General features: G+C 37.7%; 1 long non-coding RNA gene across 1 annotated transcript; it reads right to left on the bottom strand.

Annotated features, from left to right (window-relative positions):
- Positions 1 to 1382: 1382 nt before the first annotated feature.
- Positions 1383 to 12546, bottom strand: LOC101883546 (uncharacterized). The gene is made up of 5 exons (XR_012401290.1): positions 12287 to 12546; positions 8537 to 8842; positions 5595 to 7777; positions 5434 to 5483; positions 1383 to 1432 (listed from the first exon to the last, which is right to left on the bottom strand). It is a non-coding gene; the product is annotated as an uncharacterized lncRNA (long non-coding RNA).
- Positions 12547 to 13290: the final 744 nt, after the last annotated feature.

The following is a 13290-nucleotide window of genomic DNA, read 5'->3' on the forward strand; positions in this document are numbered from 1 at the left end:
ATATATATATATATATATATATATATATATATATATATATATATATATATATATATATATATGGTCCCACTTTATATTAAGTGGCCTTAACTAATATGTACTTACACAGGAATTAATAGTTTGTTACAATGTACTTATTGTGTAAATACATGTATTTATTGTGTACTTATGCTTAATTAAATACCTGTATGTAATTACATCTTTAATTAACTTCTGTTATTACATTTGTAAATACACTGCTGACCATTCCCTACACCTTCACCCACCCTTAAACCTACCCACACCACCAAACCTGTCCATAACCCAACCCCTATCCCAACTCAAGAGCACCACGTGTGTTCCCAAATACATTATGAACACAGTAAGTACATTGTATTTATTTTTTGATGCAAGAACATAGTAGTTAAGGACACAATATAAAGTGGGACCACAAATAAATACGCAAAAATACACATCTGTATCAGTTTTTTTTTTTTTTGTGGGAAATAATTTTGTTTTGCTTTACGGTTGATGTAAAAGTTTTAAAACTCTATGTATAAATGTGCCTACACAGTATTTTCATAAGACATATTTAAATAAGTGTATCCCTCGCATGCATACAGCCCGCTTACCTTAGTAATAGACGCCAGAAATGAGGCATGAGGGACAACTCTATATGCAAGTTGACGTCATAGTTCATCCACTCTGTTGGTTGCAGGTACTGGTGATGATTCCTGATGGGGTGAGTCCAGGTGACAATAATATGGAGTACTCGTCACAATATGTAATAACTAGAATATTATAATAAGAACAGTTTGCAACATATTTAATGTTTTTAACGTCTGATAATTAATGGAAGTCAATGAGAGAGGAAGTCTCGAGCGAAAAGGCTTCCAATGGCTGCGCCCACTCGTACGTGAAGAGGTCAATAAAATTCTATATATAAAAGCAATTACTCAAGCTGATTGGTCAAATCTTCATTCGTCAAAATTTGAAGAGGATCAACATGTTTTATCACTGGGTTGCAGCTGAAAGGGCATCCACTGCATAAAAACACGTATGCTGGAATAGTTGGTGGTTCATTCCACTGTGGCGATCAATAAGGGAGTAAGCTGAAGGAAAATTAACAAAACAAGAGTACTGACAAAAATGCAGATTTATTATTGGCTGATTGGTAAAACTTTTACAATCATGCATTTAGCAGACCTTTATTCAAAGAGGTTTACACAGAGGGAAGCAAAAAGCTTGATCGAAGAAATTTACAAATACTACACTTTAAAAATGCTGGGTTCCACACAATTCATTCATGTTGTCCCAACACAAATTGATTAAATTAACACTTTTAACAAATTTATGTGGATTGAACGTAAAAACAAAGTTGTCCCAATGAAATCTCAAGAATCGTTTTGTTTTTGTTTTAATTAAGTAGTTTGAGCAAGTTAAAAATGTATAACTTTTTGAGTGTAAGCTCACGTATCGAGCTAGTAACAAAGCAAAACAGAATGGATCTAGTAAAAAAAAAATATTTACAATTCTAAACAGCTAGTGCATCTTTCAGTAACTAATATCTGAAAGCAACTCAAGGCCACAAGCGCCACCTTGAGGAAGAAGACCCCGTTTTTGTCACAGTTATTAACCTACAGCACTGGTCACACAGAGGTACTTGCAACCCAGGCTCATTGTGAAAACATACCTCTATATACATATCTGGAGACCATCAAATACATCCCAGGAGATACGTTTCATTGCAGTTTTTGTTGTTGCGAATTCATGAGAGGCCACTGTGTAACGCCCCATTCACACGGGGCTTCAGCGTCAACGCTCGACTGAAGGTGTGTCTGAAGTTGGAGCTGAAGCGATCGTCATAGAAGCGTCAGCCAATGAAATCCAGTAGGCAATAGGCCACTGTCTGAGCTGGTGTATTTGCATACAGCGATCTGATTGGCTGACGCTTCCGTGAAAAGTTGAGCTAGTCCCAACTTCTGCAGCGAGCAACGCCTCTGAAGCGACGCCGACGGATCCACAATGCAGTTTGGGAGCGCCTGACGTCACCCATTCAAAGTAAATAGGAAGCGTCAACAAACGTTGACGTACGTTTTTACAGATCTCAAATTTCTTGCACTAGTGCCATTCCAACACAATCTCATGGCAATTCGTAACTTTTTGATTTAGTGGCTAATTCGTATGAATTCGTACGATCTAATTTGTACAATTTAGTACGATTTGCTCATCCCCCAATGACGGTTAGGGTTAGGGGTGGGGTTAGGTGCCACGCCTCCTTTTTAAAATCGTACAATTTCGTACGACTGAACTCGTACGAAGTCATACGAAATAGCCACTAAACTGGCAAAACGTAAAACACTTAAGTTTTCTCATGAGATTAGGCTGGCCATTCGTGCCTGATCTTCTCTTGTAAATCCAACAGAGGCTGCTGTTTGACTGACTGAATGACTGACCGATCGACTGACCCACCCTTCCTTAAACCCAACCAATAGTATTTTAAAAACCACAGATTGACGAGCGCCCACCCATGTCCCTAAACCCAACTGACAAATTTTAAAAGCTATTCAGAAAAAAAAGCCCTTATCTGACTTTTACTACATTTTACCACATTTTCACCCTGATATTTACATATTTCTTTTATTTTTCGGCTTCTGTTTTTGTCTTAGCCGCTGCGCTCAAACCCTGATGTCATGGTCATCTCTTCTCTGCCTCTCAAGTCCACCGAAGTAAATGGTGAGCTAACTGGAGCAAACTGATAACAGCCGGAAAGCAGTCTATGCGGAGGTAAGTGGTCAGGTGGGAAGCACGAAAAGCAACAGTGGCATACCGCCCTGTAGCGTTCATTTAAAAAAAAATTAAACACAGCCGTATGTACTTCTAGCTATATTGCGATCTCCAGAAATGTATATAGGGGTATATTTTCAGAATCAGCCTATGTTGGATACTTGGGTAAGTAATATGTGGATATGGTTGTTGTTTTTTTTTAACTTACTTTCAATCAACATCTTTGTTGATGAACGCATACAACATATTCCTTAGGTATTGTGGCTTGTCATCATTTATAGTCTGCATGTTTTACATTCATGATAATTTGAGAACACAAAGAGCGAGAATTAAACAATTTATCAAATCCTGTTTGAAAAAATAAAAGATTAGTTTAATAAAAGAGAAGACCTGGATTAAGGTTGCTCTTCACTGACACATTGGCCAACACACATTCACTTTTGTTTGTTCATGGGCAAGTAACCCTACAGCAACTGATCAGGGGTGCGTTTCCAAAAACCATCGTTAGTCAACTAAGATCACAAGTTGCATCGTTACAAACATAGTTTGTTGATTTTGCGTTTCCCAAAGCTGTCGTTTCAACAAATATTCGCAAACTGCCTCACAAACTTCCATGCTTGCAACTACACCTCTGGAGCTGTAGTTAGAAACAGTTCCTGGCTGTGTTCTATTCCTACTTATACCCTCTATGCCCTATTCCTTTAGAACATTCTAACATTTAAACTTGGAATGATTAAAAAAAAAAAAAACATTAAAGCCATTACATGTAATTTGCTTTCAAAGCATTTTTAAAGTTCAGTGTAAGCGATCTTCATGTTTACAATTGCGCTTCCTTCACAGTGCACTTTAAAAATATTGATGTCATTTTGAACACAGCCGTTTCTCATGATGAAAGCTATAGGTGACCTATTATTTAAAAGCGGGATTAATGTTACGTCTCTAAAGCTTGTGAAGAAAAAAAAAAAACCTTAACATAGGCTATGTTAGTCACTTAAATTTAAAGTAGGTTATTTACTAAGTACTGTACATGACATGGGTTGCTGGTTAGAACATTTCTGCAGTGGTTTGCATGTGTCAAATTGTAAAAGTAGACTTAAAAAAAATAATAATAAAATAATAAAAATAAAAAACTATATCCTACTTAATAATAATAGCAATAATAATAACCATCATCATCTTTATCAATAATATTATTTATAATATTATTAAAGTATTATTTTTTTCATTTCCTAATAAATGATAAGGCGAGGCAGTGGCGCAGTAGGGAGTGCTGTTGCCTCACAGCAAGAAGGTCGCTGGTTCAAACCTCGGCTCAGTAGGTGTTTCTGTGTGGAGTTTGCACGTTCTCCCTGCCTTCGCGTGGGCTTTTCCGGGTGCTCCGGTTTCCCCCACAGTCCAAAGACATGTGGTACAGGTGAATAGGGTAGGCTAAATTGTCCGTAGTGTATGAGTGTGTGTGGATGTTTCCCAGAGATGGGTTGCGGCTGGAAGGGCATCCGCTGCGCAAAAACTTGCTGGATAAGTTGGCGGTTCATTCCACTGTGACCCCGAATTAATAAAGGGACTAAGCAAACAAGAAAATGAATAATAAATGATAAATATTAAATTAAATTTCTTAATAAATAGCCTCATTATTTATTTATATGATTTATATATGATATTAGAATACATGTTCGCTTTTGTAAGTGATTTTATGTTTTAGAATAGAATATGTAATGTTCTGAATAATATTTGTAAAGCAATAGACCCTGTGTTTGCCATATATTTCAATTAATACGGAAAGCGAGTGCACGTTTTTACCAAAACTAATATTGGATTTTTTAAATGGGTGTTTGTGTAAAACAATATAATGTGCACAAAGAAACGATGGGGTTCTTCTATTAAAAATTTGTTACCACATCGTTTGGAGCATCACTATGGGCATTTTACGTGATAACTAACATGGTTCAAATGATAGATCTGCGACAGAGAAACTACGATTTTGGGAAACACTCGTCACTACATCATTCATTTCCCAAACGATGCATCATACTATGATAGTTCAGCTACGAGTTACGTCATTGTTTGGGAAATGCACCCCAGTAAGGATTTAATAACTGAACTAACATTTGTCAGGACTTGCAGGACTTGAGGAGTAAAGTACAGGAATTTTGCAACTGCCGGCATCTGTTAAAGCTTGCTTTTGAACATGCTGAATCAACCATTTTTCAGGTTTTTGAATAGTTAGGAAGTGATGTGCATTAATGCGCTGATTATTGCCATGTGTTTACATTGGCCATGTATCTGTTTTTAATGACTGAACATGTTCAGGCCTAATCTTAATTATATTTGATATGTCTACCGCTTTGCCCACACCTTGCCTTTGGCCATTGATACAGAGTGTGAAGAAGGTGGATGTGATTTTGTAGTAGGAATTTTGCATTTGAAGTAGGATGCAAAACTATTGTAGATTACCATCAATGTTGATCCTGAAACATCATTCCAGTTCGAACAGGTAATCCATACCCATAAACTTGACCTTAACTGTAAATTAGGGTTGTCACGATACTGGAATTCGATACCAATCGGTACTGACGTTTTAAAAACGTCCATTTCCCACGAACATTTAAGCGCTGTGGAGCACGCTCTTAAACAGCACTGATTTGCCATTGTGTTCACATGCTCTACAGAAATCACTGTGATTGGCTGTGAAGGTCTTCCGTTCACCGAACTCACCACTGTTTACTGCGTGTAGCTGCAGATACAGAGGCACTAGAGCGTTTCAAAGTCCCGCCGATCAGCTGGTTTGTCTGCGGATGAATCGCGGCTTAAAAATGCTCCAGTGTCACTGTAACTGTGGTTACACTCAGTAAACAGCAAACAAAATCCGTTGTCCCCACGACGTTGGGGTAGGTTGGGGTACAACATCAATATGACGTCGAAAGAAAAGTTGTCCCAATGAAATCTCAAGAATCGTTTTGTTTTTGTTTTAATTAAGTAGTTTGAACAAGTTAAAAATGTATACAGAAATGACTGTGGTTGGCTGTGAAGGTCTTCAGTTCACCGAACTCACACTGTGACTGTGGTTAGACTCAGTAAACAGCAAACAAAATCCGTCGTCCCCACGACGTTGGGGTACAGCATCAATATGACATCATGTTGATGTCTTGTTTCTGCAGGGAACTTGTAAAGCAATTATTTTAGGTTAGAAATCCTGCATGGCAGGCAGAAATTCTACCCCTGAAAGTATTAGGGATTGTCTATTTCAGAGGTTCTCAAAGTGGGGGTCGGGACCCCCCGAGGGGTCGCGGGACAATGAAGGGGGGTCGCCTGGTGATTTTCAAAAATCAATTAATTTTTATTAAACCTAAAGACTTACTGTATTTTATCAATAACCTACTGATGAGAAAAAAATAGTTGTTTATAGTTACTATAAACTATATAGTGACTATAGTAGCTTATAGTTACTAGTTCTATTGGATTGCGACTTTTCGGGTAATTACATTAAACTAAAGACACAGCAATACTGTCAGATGCAGCAGATTTTGTAACACCAGGTTAAACTTTCTAGCACATTTACAGCACTGACATACATAAAAAAAAAAAACAAAGAATAGACTTGGGCCTATTGGTGTGTGTGCGTCATTGCATACAAGGTTTTTGTATCTATAACCACAACCTAAGAAAATAATGGGGGTCACGAGTCACTGGCATTCTCATTTTGGGGGTCGCGAGCTGAAAAGTTTGGGAACCCCTGGTCTATTTGATGAATTAGTATTAGGGCAGCATGGTGGCGCAGTGGGTAGCACAATCGCCTCACCGCAGGAATTTCGCTGGTTTGAGCCCCGGCTAGGTCAGATAGCGTTTCTGAGTGGAGTTTGCATGTTCTCCCTGTGTTTGCGTGTGTTTTCTCTGCTTCGGTTTCCCCCACAAGTCCAAAGACATGTGGTACAGGTGAATTGGGTAAGCTAAATTGTCTGTAGTGTATGTGTGTGAATGAGTGTGTATGGATGTTTCCCAGTGATGGGTTGCAGCTGGAAAGGCATCCACTACATAAAACACATGCAGGATAAGTTGGCAGTTCTGCTGTGTTGACCCCAGATTAATGAAGGGATTAAATTAATTAGTATTATTAGGCCAACACATGCTCATTGTGAATACATACCTCCCTCTACATTTCGGAGAAACCACAAATATGTACCTGGGGCTACGCCTGGCTGCATTTTGTGTGGGAAGTGAACGATATGGGGCAATATGACGCCACAGACCAGTTCAGTTCCTTTTCACTGTATCGCTTCCTGCTTACCTTCATATGGGCGACTCATCCAGTGTTACCAGTTTACCCAGTAGCTCACCAGGTACACCAATGGAGTTGAATACGGTGAAGAATATTTATGCATAGTTTAGCTCCAACTTTCATCAACACACCTGCCTGAAAGCTTCTAGTATTTCTAAGAGCTTGATTAGCTGCTTCAGGTGTGTTTAATTGAGGTTGGAACTAAAATATGCTGAACACCGGCCCTTCATGATCGAGTTTGGACTCTCCTGGATTTGGCTATTCATTAAAAACTTATCCTTAACTTGCTTAACCTACATCTTAACCTGCCAAAAGTTCTCTTATCCCGTATTGTAACATTTTAATAGGAGTTTAGTTGACTTATTGATCTTATAGAGACGAACAAGAGGCCCAGAAGTAGAGGAGTCCATGAGAAACAGTGTTGTGTGGCGCTCTTGCTTAAACGACTGGAATCAGCATCAACGTGCACTTTGAACTCTTGATCTGCAAGGTATCGTCCCTGTTTTAATGACCACAATGAGCACTTATATCTGTTGTGATCGTCCTGACGGTCTATAACACTTGTGATGTTGAAGGTTCCATCTGGGTTATTCAGGATTGACAGTTTAGAAATGGAGGTCAAATTCTTGTCATGTTGAAACCAGTGTATTGCGCCCTCCGGGTACACACCTGTAAAGCGACACTGCAGTTGATGAGGTCCAGGCATCTCGTAGGAGAAGTCTCCAGTGCAATGCTCTGTGTAAATACATGTAATACAACTTATTAATATTCTTTGAGATCTATTTATTTATGCATTTAAAAAAAAACAATCATGCAATTAAATGTCTGAAAATACTGAATTAGCTCAAGCTCTCTTTTTAAAAACAGGTCGACAGTTCACCCAACAATATTAATTTAACCCTCAGACCATTGAAGATGTAGGGCACTTGTTTTCATCAGTAGAACATTAACGAAGATTAAAGATGTAAGCATAACTTGTCATAAATCTGTCATCAACATGACAGTCATGAGGCCATTATAATTGTGTCATCACTATTTTATGTCAAGTTGTTGTAACGAGTCATCTTTGCATTGTAAATGTCATAACCAGGCCCACACGGAATCTGCAGAATCAGAATCAGAATTCCGCAGATTTCTGCAGATGTTTAGCCCATTATTAATTCTGTTTATTTACTTGAGTAAATGTGTAAATCTGAATTTATTCAGTTTTTATTCAGTAATTTATTACTTTTTATTTAATATACTAAGCTTTCAGTTATGATACTCCGCTGGATACTCCCAAAATAATTTTGCAGAAATCCGCAGATTTTTACTAAAATTCTCCGAAGAAATAGCAAAAAACGTCCGCAGATTCCGTCTGGCCCTGGTCATAACTTAACAGTTTTCATAAGCATGCGTAGGCTCTCATTCACCTTCTAATTCTTATGAACATCGCATTCAAGTAGTGTACTTTAAAATACAACACTTAGCCGTTAAACGCATGAATGAACTGACCTACAGACACGTTGATTCCCTTATATCCGTGTGAGGAGTCTGCCATTACACAACAATAATATTGCCCCATTTGCGCTGGTGTAGAATGCAGGATGGTTAATGTTAGTGCTTCCCTCGTGTAGCTGCACTCATATCCTGGAGGGCTCTTCCTGGATTTTGGGTCGCATTTAAACTCGTTTTCTCCATGTTTCATCCAGTATATTTGATCAATGTTCAGAGGCACGGATGAGCTGATGTTGCACTGTAAGACCGTCCTCTCGTTGCAGTTTGCTTTCTGGGTTGTAAAAGCACGAAGCTCCATCTCACCTGCATGTGTAATACAACAAGGTTACTATGCATTATGACAACTTGACATGAGATATCATTTTAAATAACCATTTCCGGTAACAGTTTACTTGAAGGTGTGTTCATATGACTATCAGGACTGTCCGCTTGTTAAGTGGTGACGTGTTTGTGACGTATGTATACTGTTTCCGGGTCCAAGCAGCCATTCACTTGAGTGGCGAAATCATTCGTTTATGATCACTTTTTATTCCTAGCACACATTAAAGTTAATTTTACATAAAGTCATAGTGAACACAACAATCTCTGGGCTTGCTGCATAACAAATACCAAATTTTTAACAATTTATAAAACAATGAATCACTTTCTGGCCATCGGATATTAGGCATGGACATATATATTGCGATTGGGGCTTTCGAAAGTATTAAATCGCTTTGTAAACGTTTATTATTATCATTTCATGAATCTCCCCATTCAGTTGAATAGAGCTGCTTGGACTCGGAAGCCGCTCCGCGAGACGTCACACTTAACAAGCGGATTAGAACAATGATATGACAAACATAATGAATGTGAATGAGAGTTTATGCATGCTTATGACAACTGTCATTCAGGGCCCTATTATACACCCGGCGCAATGCGGCACAAGGTGTGATGCAAATGTTGTTTGCTGGTTTCAGCTTGACGCAAGTGTTGTTTTGACGTGTTGCACCATGCTGTTTAAATAGCAAATGCGATTGCGCTCATAGGCGTTCTGGTCTAAAAAAGGAGGCCTGTTAAGGCGCATTGCTGGCATGTTGCTATTTTGAGGATCTAAAATAGACAACCCAGGCTCATTCTGGAAACGTAGCCCCGCGGATGTTTCTGTAGGCCGCGAAATACATACCGGGAGGTGCAGTTTTTGTTTTCACGAAGACGCTGTGCTCGCTTTTTCGTGTCTCGAATGCCTCTCGCAAGCACGCGTTGTTCGCGCCCACGCTGTTCTCGCGTAAAAAGCCGCCGGAGGCCGCTGTCGAGCGACTGTCTGTCCAGCTGAATAACTGAACGATTGATTGGGCGGCCGGCCAATCGGCCGACCCAGCCACCCTCCTTCTCCTTCTTTCCTAAACCCAAGCGACTATTTACAAAAGCCGTCCAGAAAAAAAAAAAGCCCTCGTCCGATTTTGACCGCGTTTCGGATTTCACTGCATTCTCGCCCCGTTACAAACTCATTTGCTTTATTATTTGGATTCTTTTGGAGTTTTTTTCAACTCTTTGGAGTTTTTTCTTTGGACTCATTTGCTTTATTTTTTGGATTTTTTGGATTCTTTGGAGTTTATTTTTTGGATTTTTTGGAGTTTTTTTGTCGTACCTGATTTCTGGAACCCCTCCTCCCCGGTATGCGGCGGCCAGCTCCCCCTCCTCCGGGCTTCCGCTACGCCGACGTAACACGTCGAGCTAACCGGACAATATGGTTGCGGCGGGAAAGCCCTCCACATGGAGGTGAGCCTTCAGCCCAGCCGGCGAGCGCAAAGAGGAGCGGCGTCACACCTCCCCGTAGCGTTCGCTTGATAAAACGAAATGCAGCCATACGTACCTCCAGCCACGTAAATCACGGTCTCCAGAAACGTCTGCGGGGCTATGTTTTTTAGAATGAGCTTGGGTTAAAAATAGACCGCTCAATAGACCAGCTAAGACGAGGTCTAAAGTTCAGCACAGAACGCTTCAGTTGTGCGCCTCGCCTAAACATTGCTTAATACACACAGGATGTACAGCAATAAGCAAATATCTTCACAAATGAAAAATAATGAAAGGATTAAAATATTACAACAAAATTATTACTTTATACATAAATATAAACAGCACTGCCTTCATGCCTTCTTAATCTCGGGGGGCTTTTTCAGTTTATTCATGACAATTTGCTTTTGTATAATGTTATTATTATTAGCAGTATTATTTATTATATGCATACTTATGTTTTTTTTTATTAAAAACAAGCTTAGATTTGTCCACCTGTGAGGTTTTAGACCATGTGGGGCACAGCATGTCTATTTGGATATAACTCAGTATTTTGAGCACACTTCGTTATTATTGTTCATTTGTTCGTTTGCTGGAAATTAAAAAATGAAGTTAGAAATAGTTTTAAAACAAATCTTTGTACTTAACAAACTAAATGTAAAGTCCAATGATGTCTGTGCGAACACGTTTTCCTAACCACGAGAGTGAAAGTGAAACTAAATAATGAGGAGGCTCATCTCTCATTCTCGCGCTACAGATGCTCTGTTTTCTTGAAGCGCTCAGTTTTAAAGGGAAACTCTTTAAATGGAATGGGAGATGAGACTCTGATTGCTTTATTCTCAAAACACACCTAAAACTCATTAAGAGAATAAGCTCAACCCTGTTAGACCATGCGCCACCGTGCAAAGTCGATTTTTCCATCCTTAAAATAGCAAAAGTGGATTCGGACATGCCCTTAACCCTTTTTCACCCTGCACTTTGGACTTTGCACCATTATCGTTAAAAAAACAAACATAAATGTTATTTGTTTAGTTATCTCATTTTAAATGCAAGGACATTGTTTGTTACGACAACGTCACATAAGCAAATACATCACATCCTGTTTGTGTATTTGTCATCAAATATTGACATTACCAAGACAACATGATGACTTGTCTGTCATAAACATGATTGCCATGAAGCATTATAATTGTGTCATGAATATATTTCTGAACACGTTTTCAGTTGAACGAGTTGTATTTGTCATTAAAATGTTTCATTAAAAGTGTCATTACTCTGTCAAATCATTTTTAAGAGCCTCAATAATATTTACTGAAATTTAATGACAAATTCAGCTTATTCTTTTGGAGTTGAGGCAAAAATAAATAAATAAAAAATAAATAAATAAATTTATACATACATACTGTTGAGGTTACAATTATTAGTCCCACTGAATTATTAGCTCTCCTGTTTATTTATTTTTTCTTCAATTTCTGTTTCACGGAGAGCAGATTTTTTCCAACACATTTCTAATCATGATAGTTTTAATAACTAATTTCTTATAACTGATTAATTTTATCTTTGTCATGATGACAGTAAATAACATTTTATTAGATATTCTTCAAGACACTTCTATACAGCTTAAAGTGACATTTAAAGGCTTAACTAGGTTAATTAGGTTAACTAGGCAGGTTAGGGTAATTAGGCAAGTTATTGTATAACGATGGTTTGTTCTGTAGATTATCGAAAACAAATATAGCTTAATAGGGCTAATAATTTTGACCTTAAGATGTATTTTAAAAAAATTAAAAACTGATTTTATTCTAGCTTAAATAAAACAAATAAGACATTTTCTAGAAAAAAAACCCAAAAACATTTTCATACAGTGAAAATTTTCTTGCTCATTTAAACATCATTTGGGAAATATTTAAAAAATAAATAAATAAATAGATAAAGGGGGTTTAATAGTTTTGTATTAATAATTCTGTCTCTTACCTTTGATGTTGCCTGAATTCAGAAGAAAGATTAAAAAAGCCATGACTAACATCTTTATTCCGCTCTTCATTTTTGTCTTCTTTGAGAAGTTGCTGTATATGAGCGGAGTGTAAGAAGAAAGTGTTGACCAAAGTCTCGTTCTGCACTCCTCATGACTCCAACCCTTCAACCATAAACAAAGGACACTTTCCCCGAAGCTAACAAGTAGTATCTTGCCCACTGATGAACACACTGCGGGTTTTGTTCAACCCCGTTTCCTCATTGCATTTCACATTGCATTCAGTTATAATGCAAATCAATACAAAATAAAAAAATAAAATTAATAAAATGTACTTTTTAATGAGTTTTTGTTTTGTTTTTTTGTTTTTGTTTTGTTTTACTTTTTAATTTTGAGTTTTTGTTTTGTTTATATTCCAAATATCTAAACATTATTTATTAATTTATCTTATTGTTACCCCCTAATTACACAAACATTATGGTTTGTTCCTTCACAGCAAAAACAAAAAAAAAAAAGTTAAATATATTCAGTTGAGATAGTATTTGGTCCCTCTCTAAAACGCATTATTGCTACTCAAGTTAATGAGACAATGAAAGGATTAATAAGGTGATGATTGAGGACTGATGAAGAACACTTGCTGTTATTAAGTAGAAACACAGAAGAGAATCACAAAACTACTACTGACATCAGTCACAGCCTTAGAGGAAATCAGCTGAAATATTATACATACAATCTCTCAAAATCTCAGTAAAGGATACTCGACCAATAAGTAACTCCACAAACAGCAGCTTTACTTATTACTAGCCTGTTTGCCTTATTATAAAGAGGGACCAAATACTTTCTGAGCTGAGTAAATTTTACTTCGTGGATTTTGCTGTGTAGTACATCATAAATTAAATATACTTACACAGTAATTTTCAAGTTGAATATCTGGTTGTTACCCCCTTATTACCCAAGCATAACCGTTCGTTCCCTTATACCTACACAGACGTTCTTTATACTTATA

This window comes from Danio rerio, chromosome 3 (genome assembly GCF_049306965.1).
Source record: "Danio rerio strain Tuebingen ecotype United States chromosome 3, GRCz12tu, whole genome shotgun sequence".
NCBI classification, from domain to species: domain Eukaryota; kingdom Metazoa; phylum Chordata; class Actinopteri; order Cypriniformes; family Danionidae; genus Danio; species Danio rerio.